Below are 17,425 nucleotides of genomic sequence, written 5' to 3' on the forward strand. Positions count from 1 at the left end.
GTACATCAACCGTGATCCAGAGGCTAAAAAAGTAAAAAATATATCGTGTTATTGCCATTGAATATATAAACACTAGTGCTATATATTCAATGTAATTGCACACCTACTTTATTTTTTGGTTCCTTAAGCCCTACAAACCCTAAAGGTTTTTAGTCAATGGGCGTATAAGAAACTTTTGGGCCATAAGTCAATGCTCTTGGTTCGGCTGTTTAAACAACGCGTTAACCCGTTTAGTTTGAAGATACTTTCGTCAAGTGTACTAGATGAATATCTAAACTGGTATACAGGGATGTGCCTTCAAATGGCGGTAATGTATTTTTGTATATGTTAAGATCTATTTTTTTAATTGACATTAGTAAGAGATCGAAATTCCCATGGTCCAAGGGCATAAACTTATCGTTGCGTTTCTTTGCCAAACTTCCGAAGCATATGCACGTTGAAATTGCTATTACTTTTATCTGACAAAAGCAGAATTTCAAATTTCAACACTCATTATGTTTTACTCCAACCATTACTACTTTGTTAATTAGTCATATACGCTTACTGTTTACAAAATGAAGTGATGCTTACAAATAGTTCAACTCGTATGAACCAGAAAAGATTACTCCAAAAATAGTGGTGATATATGAATAAATTATGGAAAATATTGAAGACAAATCAATGAATAGTTAAACTCAGACTGTGATAAACGAGTTGAAAAATCCTAATTTGTTAAAATAACTATTTGGTCCTCCTTGATCCGCACAGTTAGTACGAACATTTACAACTAAACAAATGTTGATGAAACTAGCTTTTTGCACATATACTGTTAGCATGGCTTTGAACAATAATTTTAAAAATAGCTAAATTATTCGGAATTATTTGAATTACTCGTACAGTATGCATTTACAATTTTAGAGAAGATGACACATATACAAACTTTACTATATCTCAACTACGTATATTCATGTTTGTTATTGCTATATCAATGTCATCCCCATAGTAGTACGTTTTACTTCAAATCTCGAAGTGAGGGGAAGTGGCTTACACAGTTGGGGGAACTGTTTTGTGGATGTTTAGAATTCCGAATTCCACTTGTGTGTCTACAAGTGATTTCGGTGACACACATAACGTTGAGGTAGGCTGCGCTAAATCTATCTCAACTTTTTATGCGTATGAATCAGGGAGAATTTTCTGTTTTAATTTTAACATGAAGTTATAGGAGAAGATAATAATTTGCTTGGTAAAAACCAGGAAAAGTGTGAAAGTGCAAATTTGTAGGCCTACTTTTCGCTAAAAAAAACTTGTATTGGTAAACACCATGTGCTGGTTTAGTATACAGAATAAACTAACTGTAAATTAGTTTTCCCGCGACGTCTATCTTTGTAATAATATTTATAATGTTTTTAGTAGTCTTAAATTATTACAATTTTCACCTGGTGGCTTAATTTTTCGACCGAATACTCCCTCACTTTTAATATATTGTTGCCTTCAACTATGGCTGAAAATATTTTTCCTTCTACACTTCTCAGAAGTGTTGTAGAATCTCATAATAAAATACTTCATGAAAGACAATGAAATAGCCTGTGCAATTTAAGATAAAACACATAAAGCCAACATTTGAAATCGATGTAACTTTAATATGTGCAATTAGTTAACAACGTAAATTAAGCCCGAACAATAAAAACATCTTGTATAATAAATGCTTGGCGCATATTAATTTATTATCTCAAAATTATGGGAACTACAAAACTCATAACAGTAATTCAAACAAAAAATATGTAAATAAAAGACGAGTCTTAATTTTTAAACTATTTGTGTACAAATCTAGGACGGAACATAGGCAGAATGAAGAATGGTCATATGGACCAGCAGGCGCAGAGCCAGTTTGGTGCGGTTAGCTCTTGCGTACAGCGTTATTTATATGTCCCTATATAACTGTGCCTCAACTGCCTACAATAATAGTTTGGGACCAACCGAACTAGTTAGAGATACAATTCGCAAACCTCATGAAAAGTACTTTAATGTAATACTTTACTTTGAAATGGCCATACGAAAGTAGGCATTTTAAGCCAAGTATGGAGATGAGCCTAGGATGAGTGGTGCGATCTTGTAATCTTGTTAGTAACTAAGGCCGTAATATTCCATAGACACAGCTGTTACTACCTAGGATGTTAACACCAGAAAAAAATAACCTATGTTAACTGTATGCGTAAATAGTTAGTTCAAATGCTATCTGAAAGAGCGACTATTGTGTATACAAAACCTGTCCCGTGTGTCACATATGTGTATGTTGACACACGAGTGACGCCAAGACACAGGTAAGACGTTGCTGGACGGGTGTCACGCGGGGAGTAGTTAGTTCAAATGATGTACGACAGAGCGACTATTGTGTCATACAACACCTGTCCCGTGTGTCACATATGTATATGTTGACACAGGTAAGACGTTGCCGGACGGGTGTCACGCGGGGAGTAGTTAGTTCTGTTTTTTCCTTTCACCATGAGTTAGTTCAAATGATGTCTGACAGAGCGACTAATGTGTATACAACACCTGTCCCGTGTGTCACATGTGTACATGTTGACACACGAGTGACGTCAAGACACAGGTAAGACGTTGCTGGACGGGTATCACGCGGGGAGTAGTTAGTTCAAATGATGTCCGACAGAGCGACTATTGTGTATACATCAACTGTCCCGTGTGTCACATATGTGTATGTTGACACACGAGTGACGTCAAGACACAGGTAAGACGTTGCTGGACGGGTATCACGCGGGGAGTAGTTAGTTCAAATGATGTCCGACAGAGCAACTATTGTGTATACAACACCTGTCCCGTCATATGTGTATGTTGACACACGAGTGGCGTCAAGACACAGGTAAGACGTTGCCGGACAGGTGTCACGCGGGGAGTAGTTAGTTCAAATTGTGTCTGACAGAGCGACTATTGTGTATACAACACCTGGCCCGTGTGTCACATATGTATGTTGACACACGAGTGGCGTCAAGACACAGGTAAGACGTTGCCGGACAGGTGTCACGCGGGGAGTAGTTAGTTCAAATTATGTCCGACAGAGCGACTATTGTGTATACATCACCTGTCCCGTGTGTCACATATGTATGTTGACACACGAGTGACGCCAAGACACAGGTAAGACGTTGCTGGACGGGTGTCACGCGGGGAGTAGTTAGTTCAAATTGTGTCTGACAGAGCGACTATTGTGTATACAACACCTGGCCCGTGTGTCACATATGTATGTTGACACACGAGTGGCGTCAAGACACAGGTAAGACGTTGCCGGACGGGTGTCACGCGGGGAGTAGTTAGTTCAAATTGTGTCTGACAGAGCGACTATTGTGTATACAACACCTGTCCCGTGTGTCACATATGTGTATGTTGACACACGAGTGACGTCAAGACACAGGTAAGACGTTGCTGGACGGGTGTCACGCGGGGAGTAGTTAGTTCAAATGATGTCCGACAGAGCGACTATTGTTCTCCCCTCTTAGGGGTCCCATAAGTAATTTCGAGATGGTCGCCCCCTCCCCCTCTCGCGCTCTCTCTCAAACAATAATTATCTTCTCCGAGGCATTTCTACGTTTCCTCCTCCAAGACTCGAATCAATACTCGCTTGTAATTTGCATTTGACTTCTTCTTGTTGGGCCCGTGTCCATATATCCCTAGGCTCGGGGGAGGGTGTCCAACGTCTTGGCCCCTACGCATCATGAATATTAACGCCATTTCCACTTACTGCCCGGAATGACAAGAGGGCGAGTTTCACATATTACAGCGGCAAATTATTCTTGAGATGATAAGAAAGATTAATAGCCACCGGATAAGAACTTTAGGAGGATTTGCTTGTAACACATTGCTGGCTTAAAATATAATTTTTGGTTATTTCTCGTTTGAGATGGGTTTATGACCTAACTGAATTTATTAATATTAATTTTAATCATATTTATATTAACTTTTACTTTCTTAAAAATGTTATCATATTCAAGAAATTTACTATTAAATTTCAATTATAATATTAAGTGACCACTTATTTGTGAGTTATGTCATGATTATAAAATATGTGTGTTTAGATTATGTATACCAGACCAAATCATGAATATCATGATATCACGAAGAAATACCCAGTCAATGACAAATATTTTTGCATTTATTAAGGAAAACAGCTACGTCTAAAACAACCATTTACATAATATTGATATTCGACAACTTATGATGCTAAAACTACCTTACCAATAAACCCTATTTGAGGAAACATTTTGAAAAAATAACGAATCAAAAACTGCCATGTGCGTTTCAGAAAATGAAATTGCATAAAAAATGTTTGACCAATTGTTTTTTACCTAAAATTGTCTACACTGTTTACATGAGTTAAAATTATCAACTAAAAAGACATGCTGAATTACTACGTCAATCTTAAGGAGCCAATCTTAATACTTAAGGAGTTATCTAAAATTACTAAAACTGTTTAACTTTTTACGGAATGTTGAAAAAAGTTATGTAAGTCAACATTCTATCGACAGAAAACAGAAGATAATCTCATTTTATATACTGATCTAATTTTACAACGCCTCATACTTATTTAATTTGATGGATCAGTTACAATCAAACAACAGTCACTTGAGTGTCTTTTGTACAACATGGTACAACTTAAAATTAACGTACAGTAGTTGCATTGTGCTACCGATAGAGTAAGCTAATATAAAAGTGCGGATTTCTATCAGATTCGCCGACTTTACCAAACTAAAATGGCTGCATTGTAAATTGCCTTATTGTAACGTTATTTTATGCCACATCAACTATCACAGTAGTCACAAAACTATAGAAGATAATAGGACCCCCCCCCCTTGATAAGGTGGACTGTAGCACAATCTGTGATTGACTCATTCACTCAAAAGCCCTTACAAAACCTACACCTGGGCCATATAGATGGTATACCAACTCGAGTTTCCAAGAGTCGATGATTTTATTCATGACGCCTACCTAAATGTTTTTCAGCAGGTTATGACTTCTTCCATTCATCAAAAACACAACTCATAGAAGAAGCGGCTCAAGACTAAACCATGAAATGAAGTCTTCATTGAACGATCACCAGCTCCAGAAGTCCACGGTCAGTGAAGCGACTCGGTGCAGCACTCGGGAAATTGAAAATCTACTTCTGAGAATGTAATTTATAATTTTATGTGCGAGGCTGGGTGGGCAACGGTCGTCATTGGTTCTGAGTCACCGGAAACGACTTGAACTGCACTGCAATCTGCGACATAGAGTACAGAGTACTGACCGTGGCGCACAGAGTAATGAGTCAGAGGCCGTTAGATGTGCGCCGATGTATATGAAATTTAATTACATGTGTAGACTATTTCATACGAAATGTGGTCAAAGTTATTTTTTACGTGATTATTATAATTAATCATAGTGTAGAGCAGTGGCTTTACAGAGGAAATATTGTTATGAAATTCATATTTCGTAGTATTAATATATCGCCTAACCTTATATTTAACCTATTTAACCTAGGCCTCCTCAATTATATCACAACTATTCCTTTACAGTTTGCTTGTGTGTTTAATGACACACTGACTCTCACCGGTTAATTGTAATCTATATTTACTTATTTAATACGCAAGCACGATTTTTGTGACAATTACTCCTCCGAAACTACTGGACCGATTGACATGTTTTTGGTGTCATTGGAAAGAGCGTAACGTGAAGTTGTGCAGGAAACTTTCTTTTTAGGTAAATAATTAGAGAGTGAGGCCCTGGGGCCCTTTAAAGTTTTGTATTTCTCCATAAGATTAACATGGGAAACAAACATTGTTTTGAAACTCCAGCTGTTGTCAGAAATTAAATATTAAATAATTGGTCTCCATGGAAGCATGAGAAAATTCACAATGTTTATATTTGCTTTGACATTTTATTGTAAACAACCAGAACTGTCAAATGTCTATTTCACAAATTCCGACAGCTGATAAAAAAAAAATGTATCTTCCTTCCACCATGTAAAACAACTATGTGGTAGGTTTATTTAATCTTAAACTTTATTATAGATTATTTATTATAAATCTATTTCAATGATTATGAAACAGATTTTTCCCGTTGCGAAGCAAAAATTAATAATGAGAAGAAGAACATATGTAAAACTGTCAATGTGTAAATTATCTATGTTGTATTAAAAATGTGTTTAGTTTTGGATGTTGGTTTGTGTTAAATGATATCGGTTATTAGTTATTGCATTTTTATTCTAAGGATTAGGCATATGAGTAAGCCTATGATAAATAACACCATTTCAGAGTTCTGCCAGTTTTTGCCTAACTCTATCCTGTAGAGTTTAAAGTAGCCTACACCTTATTGTCTACATATTGGCTAAACAACTTAGGTACGGTACTTTATAAAAGCTGACAGCCTTTTTACGTTGACTTAAATTGTAAGCTTACCTTTTCCCGTATATGGGCAGATTGATTGTTAAAAATTAACCCTTTAAACTGGAATAGGACTGTCATGTAAATTGTGAATATTTCCTTTAGTTAATAATCTTTTAGTTCACTCTTTTATAGTCAACAGAAATTATGACTGTTATTAGTTTTTAAACAAGTTATTTGTTTATAAAAAGCTCCTGTACTTCTTTATAATTGCTCGAATTCGAGCAACATGTGCACTAGTTTAGTATTCAATTTGTATATTATATAACGTCAATGCCGATTGATATAGTGTTCGACTTCAAATATGAAGATCGCTTGTTTGATTCAGAGTGACATCGATTCTAGACTAATGAAACCAGATACCAATGGAGTGCAGGGCCGAGTGCCGTTTACCTAACAACTTAGACGAGGACGATTTTGCAGCCTGAGGCTTGGCGGGGCGAGTGCCAGCCAGGTATCAGTGACCAGTTCCACGGTGCGGCGGGTATGGGGGTGGAAAGATCGAGCAGGGGGGCAGGATGAGCAAAAATTGTTGGAGAGATAAAATGAAACTGCCATAACCTAACCTAACTAAACTTACTGATTATGAAAAAAATGAATGAAAGTTTACGAATTAAATCAATACCTGGTCTCAGTTACATTCTACCAACTACACCCCCATCAATATATAAACCCTTCCACTAAAAACTCTTCCCCTGAATCACTCTTACGCTCTGGGGAGTCAAGGCACTCGGGCCTACCTGCGTGTTTTGACAGTTGATGACCACCACGGCAAAGAATAGAACGGCACCCGCTCCGCTTCCCATTCCGATGATCTTTGGTATCGGGCTATCAATTAATGGTCGATATCTAAGAAAAGGACGACAATATCCGGGTTAAAATACAAAAAATGTCAATGGCGTATATAAACACAGATATAAACACTGTTTCTAATGATTGTGTAAATAGTTTAGAGTATTATCAATTGAACAGCTCCATCCAAATATTACACGATACACAAAGTATCAAGAGTCTGGGCAAAATAAACAGATTTAGTATACAGCCGTCCATTTCTTTACTAGTTACTCTATAACAACTGCTTAACACGTAAATCTTTCTGTAGCACAATATAGTTTACATGCATGCTATAATATTTAGAATTACACCTCCAAAACTTATCAATGTCAATTTACCAAACATATTCCAATTATTCTAAAACAACGCTATTATTTAACCATGTCTGGCAAAATGCGGACATTTAATGAGGCAGAAAATCAAAGATGAAACAAATGTAAAGCTACGGGAGGCTCGAGTAGTCTACGTCATGTTAACATATGAGTCAGTGTTGTGCCGTGAGTTGTCAGGTTATATACAGCTGGTACTTAGTCTTCTGTTATATGATACTGAGATTGTGAGGGTCGTGCATGCTTCTCTTCGTCTACTGTATTAAATATGTCCCTACAACGAAGCCTAAAGTAGGCATAACTATTGTAAATTTAAGTTTATTATTACTAGTTTTAAATGTCCACTGAGAGTATTAATTTATTATTTAGCTATCTAGGTATCAACAAAAGTAGGAATCCAATTCTTATAAAGTTGTCACTAGTTTAGAATTAAAATGAAATCAACGTAGATAAATAGAGCCACGATGAGTGTTGATGCAAATTACTGGTTTCTGTCGAATATACTATCCCAAACCAAAGATGAGCACATTTAATTGGTGGTTCACATCAACTACGACACCTTTGATATTAAAAAAAAAACTTTAAAATGGGGATGTAATGTATGTCTATGTTCTAAGGAAGAAATCAAACAACACGTTTGTATAGTGGACATTCTACATCTGGACCATTGATTATATTATCACAGTATCAGCGGTTTATATAGGTTGGGGGGAGTATAATAAATTTTAATGTCTTCCTGTTACTCTCTCCCCCCAATCTCCCACCCCTAACACTCTCTTCTCTTCCATTGGTTTTTGTTTGCAAAACTTGTGATGTCATTGTTTACTTATCAATTTCTATGCTGTGTGTGTAGATTAAAACTGGCAAATTATGCGTAGGTGCAACATTGATTTTCCTAATTGGGATAGTTTGTTTATAGAAACACTCTGTTAAATTATAGATGTGCAATCCAAACCACTAATTTTGTGAGTGTGCACATAAACTAATCAACCACAAGTAGACTTCTCATCCAATTGTACATTTTGAAGCCAGTTTTCGTGACTAGTTCATGTCCGGTGACACTGGGTGTTAGTGTCGAGAAAATTTTGTTTCTATTATTTTAGGGTTAATTCCATGATTTGTGTTTGACTGTTAACTTATATAACTAAGATAAGAGTAATTGTTTATGATTACTGTATATAGTTTTATTTGGTTAAACGAGTTTTTAAATGACTGAATTAACAAGAAACAAATTGATAACAAAATACGACTTCTACAGTGCACCTGACAGAGCTAACAATAAAATTGGCTTCAGCTGTTCCATTAGGATGAGAAATCTACTAAGGGAGTATGATGTTATCTATGGTATGCATTAACATACTAGATGTCGACCAGTGGTCGAAAACTCGACCGAAAATATGTAATGTACTACAGACTTCTCTATTTTCACACCTCACTGTAAATAATAAATGTGATGGGAATTTCTTTCATTCGTTTTCGATTATATGTTTATATTAGTTGTTATTTCGTCACCAGCATAGCAACCCATAAGGCCCATCTTAGTAAAAAAAAAAAATAATTTAATTTTTTTTTTTAAATTTTCTGTGCTTATTTCTTGCCTTGTTTAACTTATAATGGGATTCTGCACATAAACAGGAAAATATCTTTCTGCGTATTTTTTATTGGGAATAAATCTGTAGGCGTAGATTTTCCTGCGATGCACACGAGCTAAGAAAAAAGGTTTTCAAGAAACACGCTTGCCTATTAATATATAGGATACATTTTTAAATATATGACAATTACGATAGAATATTGCTAACATCATATTGCTAATTGGTTTACCTTGTCAATAACACGTTTAAATTCGTGCAACATTTGTTATCAGTTTTGTAATCTTATGGAAACTGTGAACATTGTATTATATGTATTGGATCTGAACATTTAAAAAATCCTCATTAAGGTAACACCTTTGACTATTAATGGTAACACATTAACATTCTATTATTACGACAGTGAGACTATGCATAGATAGGCTGTCATATTTATAAGTTAGATTAGGTGAAACTGGATTAGCAGCTACTCGTAAGCTACAAAATCAAGGAATCGAACGATATTAAGAAAAATAGCAATATGATACAGTTAGTTTTAACAGTTTTTCCATTACAAGAAATGTTGGAAAACACAAGTCCTAGAGTTGGTTTTCAGTTCCAAACTTAAAAGCAGATAACCTCCGATCAGTTAAAGCACGCGAACAGTTAATTTTTCATTCAAGATAAAAGCCAAACTGGAGTCGGTGTTTGCTGATAAGTCTATTGTTTACCAACGGATAATAGCTCTACATTTGAATGATTGAGAATCTATAAGGAATCCTAAAATATACAGTATTGCCAGGGGAGAACTTTAGTGTTGACAACGTTCGTGTAAGATGAAAGCTTACTTTCGTCAATGCTTACTCTTACAAAACGAACTAGAAATTTAGATTGTAATTCAATGTGCAAATTAAACGATTGGACAATACCACATTTTGGCTAAAAATGTAGCCCGGGCAAGTGTTAATTGGTTTTTGTGCCTGAGTAAAATACTATTTTTACATATCAAAAGGTAGGCAATATAAATAATGTTAAAAATTAGTTAAGTAGGTTATCACAAATGACTCAGTAAATAGTGGTGAGGTCAAAACGAGCGTTTTTAAAATAAAAAATGCCAGATTGATGAAAATGAATTTACTTTGAACGAACTTGTCAATGAAATTTAATATGAAATGCTTTCCCCCCACGGTTACATGGCATGGCATTTGTTATGGTATTTGATGTTAAAAAAAACTCCCTACTGACAAACGAAACATGAACTACTTACCTAAGGTATTATTAAATAAGGCACTTCAACGAAAATTAAACAAAACAGTAAGAATAGGTGTGTACGAAGACTGAGTTGTGATAATTACTTTGTGTGATTTGTTTCCAAGACACACGAATAATATAATAATACAAATATATTATTTGTATAATGAAATTGGTTATTGTGGTGTGAAGTATTCTGCATATTTTAAATAGGTTTGTTGGCATAAAAAGTGGATATATAGTTGACATTACGCAGGGCATGGAAAAATATTAAAATTTAACAAGGAGCCGACCCGGGTAGATTGGCCGATTAGATAAGCGACGCATGCAAAGCGAACCAATCGTCAGATACAAGACAATTAGCGCTCGCGTGTTTACAGAGACGTGCGCGCGGCCGCGGGAACTGACCCTCTATATTTCATCATCGAGATTTCATGTATCTGAGAAATCGGACGGCCCGCCCTCCAGCATGCGTGATAACCCGATAAAACGGAGAAGAATAGAGCGGATTTGTAGTGCACACGATTTGTGGTGGCACGACACCGGTCTCACGACGGTACCGAGAGCACACATGCCGCCTCCGACTCCGCCACCAGCCCCACAACGTGCACCCATCACTCAGTGATCCATAACACACGATGATGACGTCATGCGAGCCTCAGCTGGGTGGCACACGGTGGGATCTGCAGAGATCTGAATGACTGCTCTCTGCGATCTACACAGAGGAAATAGATTAGAGGTGATGTCATGAGAGCTTGGCAGTGACCTGTAGGATCTGCAGAGATCTGAATGACTGCTCTCTGCGATCTACACAGAGGAAATAGATTAGAGGTGATGTCATGAGAGCTTGGCAGTGACCTGTAGGATCTGCAGAGATCTGAATGACTGCTCTCTGCCATCTCCACAGAGGAAATAAATTAGAGTGGGTGATGTCATAGGAGCTTGGCGGTGCCCTGTAGGATTTGCAGAGATGTCTACGGGGATGACGTACGTGACTGACTGCTCTCTTTCTTCTCTGAAGAAACGTATAAGGTTGAAGTCAATTTGGTTTGGTGGTACCTTGTAGCATCTCCAGAAAATGTAATACATGGATCAGTATGAAGAAGACTGATCTTTGCGATCTTCCCTGAAGAAAATACCAATCATGTTGGTGGTACAGTTTAGGAGATGCAATTATGTGACACGCTGATCAGTACCTGGATGACTACTCTTTGCCATATTCTCTGGGAACATGTTCAAGAGTGAAGATATTTTAGCTTGGCCTCTAGGATTTGCATGGATTTGGAAGAGGACACAAACGGAATACCTTGGCTTAATTATTGCTTTTTGCGTTATTTTACGGGAAACTTGCACTTGAGTGACGTTGATTCAAAATACGTACCTAGAGCGTTACAGCTTGAATCCTACGGAGATGTGAAAATACGTAAACACGGAAAAATGCGAAATCATGTAATAACGTGATATGTGACTGTAGTTTGTGATCTTCTCTGGGAAAACCCATGAGGTTGATGACATGCCCTATTGAGTCAGTGGCTGTTGAGATTGGTGTTAATCGGCTGGTGTCTTCGGGGCAGAATAAACAAACCTTGAGTACATTTCGGAAGATTTTCTAATTGAGTGTGAACCTTGAAATATATGGGTTTGTATGATGGGAGGGGTTTAAAATAATAGAATTTTTTATCGCTTTACCAAGAGGGGTTCTCCTCACCCAAATTCAACTCTTCTAATTACTTGTAGGTAATGTCGGACTATATCAAAGATATAATAGTTGCGTCAACACAACTAGTTTAAAAATTACACCTCCAGCTTACTCAGTATCTTAAAGGGTTTTGGGAGTCACAGTACGTTAAGTGCAGTGATTGCTATATCCCATTGCAATTAAGTGGTTGCATTAGAGCGAAAGAGGAGAGATTTACCCCTACCCGGTAGGGGTGTTTGGTTTCTGTAGGAGGCTAAACAATTTAAAATGTATCTATTTTTCAAAATTCTCTATGTTTTAAAATTCTAACTGTAGCTTCATCTGCGTATCGATAGCATAATGCTTACAGAACTTATTCCCACATAAAGTAGTATCGATTTGTTCCAAAACCCAAGTGAGCATTTCACAACAAAAGCAACATCGAGAGTGGACGAGACAACCACGGCTCGCATAAACTAGTGTTCGGACTAGACTTATCTCCGATGCTGACCGATTGCCATCGACAATACATAAAGTAAGAACAATAAAAATAAGAAATATTAAAATGCTAGTGAATTGCGGTATGTGAAGCGGAACGATTCACGCTGATCGTGCGCGACCGCGATTAACGTAATTTGTGGCCGGGGTCACGATACCTGATTGAAATGTTCTACACGTTTACGGTGACGAAACTGTACTGTGACACTAGACTGGAGCGAGATCTGGTATTGAAATGTTCTACGTATTAACGGTGATAAGACTGAACTGGAGCGAGATGAGATTTGGTGTAAGAATGTTCCACATGTTTACGGTGACGAAACTGGACTGTGACACTAGACTGGAGCGAGATGTAGTACTGAAATGGTCCACGCATTAACGGTGATAAGACTGAACTGGAGCGAGATTTGGTGTAAGAATGTTCTACATGTTTACAGTAACGAAACTGGACTGGAGCGGGATCTGATATTGAAATGTTCTACGCATTAACGGTTATAAGACTGAACTGGAGCGAGATTTGGTGTTAGAATGTTCCACATGTTTACGGTGACGAAACTGGACTGTGACACTAGACTGGAGCGAGATGTAGTACTGAAATGTCCTACGTATTACGGTGATAAGACTGAACTGGAGCGAGATGAGATTTGGTGTAAGAATGTTCTACATGTTTACGGTGACGAACCTGGACTGTGACACTGGACTGGAGCGAGATCTAGTATTGAAATGTTCTACGTAATAACGGTGATAAGACTGAACTGGAGCGAGATTTGGCGTAAGAATGTTCTACATGTTTACGGTGACGAAACTGGACTGTGACACTGGACTGGAGCGAGATCTGGTATTGAAATGTTCTACGTATTAACGGTGGTAAGACTGAACTGGAGCGAGATTTGGTGTAAGAATGTTCTACATGTTTACGGTGACGAAACTGGACTTTGACACTAGACTGGAGCTAGATCTGGTATTGAAATGTTCTACGTATTAATGTTGATAAGACTGGACTGGAGCGAGATTTGGTGTAAGAATGTTCTACATGTTTACGGTGACGAAACTGGACTTTGACACTAGACTGGAGCTAGATCTGGTATTGAAATGTTCTACGCATTAACGGTGATAAGATTGAACTGGAGCGAGATTTGGAGGAAGAATGTTCAACATTTTTACGGTGACGAAACTGGACTGTGACACTAGACTGGAATGAGATGTAGCACTGAAACGTTCTTCGTATTAACGTTGATAAGGATAGGACTGAACTGGAGCGAGCTTTGGTGAAAGAATTTTCTACATGTTTACGATGACGAAACTGGACTGCGACACTAGACTGGAGCGAGATGTAGTACTGAATTTTTTTAACGTTGATAGGACTGTACTGGAGCGAGATTTGGTGTAAGAATGTTCTATATGTTTACGGTGACGAAACTGGATTGAGAAACTGGACTATAGTGGATACTGTTAGGTTGATAAGTAATGACTGAGGGAGGGTTGGACTGGACCGACTTATCCCTAACTTACAGGAAAAACGTTCTATACATGTATAGAAAATGTTATTTTACTGGAGGAAGAACTGATAGGTGAGCGTTCTACTTGTTAAGATAAGTAAAATTATAAAACTCTACAAATAACTCAAACTGGAGTAAGAATTATTCTACAATAGATTCTAAACATGAATCTCGATAGTCCATTTACTAAACACCATTGCGTTTTGGCCTCGTTGAAATAATATTTGTGATTAAACTTTTCATGTGGGTAAGAAAACTTTGGTGCTTTATCCTCTTAAGCGTTTGACATCAAACTTTTAATTGTACGTATTTCTTGAAGGGTGTAAATATAACGAAACTGCAAACAAGCAAAGACTTACACAAACCCACAAAGTAATTGTGGTTCTTGTCCTTTGTATTCATGTCTCATTGAAGTACACGCAACGCGAACACACGCGTTTACGCACACATACGCATACTACACACGAACACACACACACGCACGCACACGTCCTTAACAATCCCAAACGCTTGTTCTTTAGCGCACACGAATTGCTTTTGTTAAAAAGATAAGGCTTTCTGGTTAGCCTTTGTTTACTCTTTAAGGATTTCGTAATTAGTTCAAAGTTCTTTAATTAGTAAAAACTCATATTATTTCAAGTTCTAATAAGAGGTCATATTCACATTTGATTCCAAAATATTAACCTCTTAAAGGCCGTGTAGATTAGATAAAAAATGAATTTACATTTTTTAAATTCTAAGAAGTATTTAAAAGAAGATATAATGGACTCGAGTAAATAACATTTTACTGATAATTTGGTTTCTATATAGAATAGATTTATTGATATGTGTAAAATCTTTTCTACAACAATTCACCTAACCTAGTCAATGAGTGTATAATAATAATGCAATTGTTTAATATGTAGCTAGTCATAGTAGTTTTGACTTTCCATTATTTTATTTCTTGGCAAAGGTTAATAAACTGGTGTCTTGAGTTCAACTTATAAAATCCTACCTGATATTAGAGCCATTTCAATATGAAATAAAAACAAAATTAACAACATATTAGGTTAACTTTGAAAATTAAATTTCAAGACAGTTATTCAACAATTAATCACCACTAATCCCGAAACGACAACCCAACCGCGGACCGGACAATAATTGTTTAATGAATTATCCTCCAATTCCTCAGTATTATTGTAAGCTTAAGTCGGCTGCTTATTAAAACACTTCACATTTTTCCCTCGGTCGTCGTCTTTTTTAAGATAATAAGATTCTGGCGGCGGAGGGGTGGTTCTTCATCAATATTCACATCCCCCATGCGTGTCTCTCCCTTCACTTTGTGTTTTTACCCCATCTTTTAAACACCCTCTCCCCCACTTTCTTTACTCGCGAGGCTTCAGCTCATTAAGCGACGGGATCGATCCAGGATCTCGCCACGGGTCCCGCAGGAGGCGGTTGGGAGACTCGGCCTTGGGCCGTGGCCTACTGACCCACCCTCGGACACTGGGGATCGCCACCCCTGCTGATAAATCATAAACTCCCCGTGAACATCATTGGACGGTGTAGATAAAACAACGGGTTAATTAAATCGGTTGATGAAACACACACTGTGTTGCTGGGTGGAATGAGACGATTGTGTAGGTCGGTTTAGAGGATCCGCAATAGCAAATCTTTTAAGAAAAATCATAGTAGAGTAAGTAAGTGTGTTATGAAATAATTTTATATCCGCAACTAAAAAGTTAATGTGTCAGAAAAATGATACGGTTTGTATTAAGTTTTTCCTCCAGTTTTTTAATTAAAATTTTAATCGTATGCATATACTCCAATGAAATATGAATCATCCTTTTAATATGAATCATATTAAAGTGATTTAGTAAATAACTATTTATTTCTGTCAATACGCTTTAGGTTAACAGGTTTTGGACTAGTTTTTGCTTTTTGATCAAGTAATTCAATAGTCCATCAACGACAGTGTGTCTATCAACTAAAAAAATGTTACTAGGGCTTAGCTTGTGATTTCCTCAAATTTGTATTGACATATTTTTTATGGCAATCGGTGTGGATTATGATGAATAACGCAGAAATATATATCCAAACTGTCTCAGGGAAATAAGCTTCAAGGCCTAGGCAGATGATTAGTTGTGCCCATTCAAATGCAAGGTTTTTACTGAAAGCGGAAACAGTAGTCTATGTGCCAAAATAAATGAATAAAATGTGACGTTTTTGCCAAGGGTTATTTTGGTACTAGCTCTAGTTTTTATCTAAATCTTACAATTTTGTCCTTAGACTATTTTTTACCCTCTAACAAAATATTGTCGCTTACAAACAAAATTTTGTATTCATCTAAAACCTATAATTTCTTCGGTTTTCCATATAGGTTTCATAAAGTTAAGCCATAATAACGTCACAGGTAGTATCGTAAGCTATGAAATGATTTTACTGGGTGATTACATAATCACTTAACAAGTTTCATTCGTGATTGGCACGATTTCAACTGAGGCCCTTAGGACAAAAGGTACTCACTCTATTCAAAAGATCAAATCTATAAAATTCAAATATGCCAACAACTATACTAACTGTTTATTTGGGCAGTCGCCATTCAAAAATTTGTATAAATGTTAACACTTGGTTAGGCATTTAAAACTGGTGAAAAATTCTAATAATTATACTCATAAAGTGTTTAGAAACATTTAGGCAATAATATAACAGCATTTAAAATAAATTTCCAGAAATAAAATAATCTAATAATCACCAACATAAACTTAGATAATAATAAATAAATGAATACTTGATGACTAGTCAATGTTTAAAGTAAAGTGTTTAGTTGACTGCAGTTGTCGGGCGCGCTCAGTAAAGAAGTAACATAAAACGCCAGTAAGGTAAATAAACAGTCTTGAAGCAGTAACTTCAGTAACGCACGTCGGGCTGTAGTCTTGGGGAAAAGTTAAATTGAAAACTAGTCTGAATACCGTGACAATGAATCATTTGATGAAACTGAAACACATTTCAAACGGTGACTAACATTTTGTATGTCGCTGTTCGAATAAATTGTGTTGGGTATGAGAACTGGAAGATTTCACAACAAAAAAAAAAAAAAAAAAAAAAAAAAAACAGTACGGTTGAAAATATTATACTCACCGAATACAGTTTTCTTTTCTTTAATATTCCATGAGGATTCCGTTTAATTTTATTAATTTTGTATACTTTACTGGATAAGTAAAAATAAAGATTGAAATTACAATCAGTGGCCCTTTTAGTTTTGCTTGATTAACAAGTAGGTTTATAAGGAAGTAAACTTTATTTTACAGCGAGGCGATTTGTTGTTAGCTCAATTCAATAAAGTTCTCTTTTGTTTGAAAACTGATTACACATTTTATAT

The sequence above is a fragment of the Macrosteles quadrilineatus genome, unplaced genomic scaffold, assembly GCF_028750875.1.
Source record: "Macrosteles quadrilineatus isolate MER2022 unplaced genomic scaffold, UCM_ALF_1.0 Scaffold_3__2_contigs__length_128488019, whole genome shotgun sequence".
NCBI classification, from domain to species: domain Eukaryota; kingdom Metazoa; phylum Arthropoda; class Insecta; order Hemiptera; family Cicadellidae; genus Macrosteles; species Macrosteles quadrilineatus.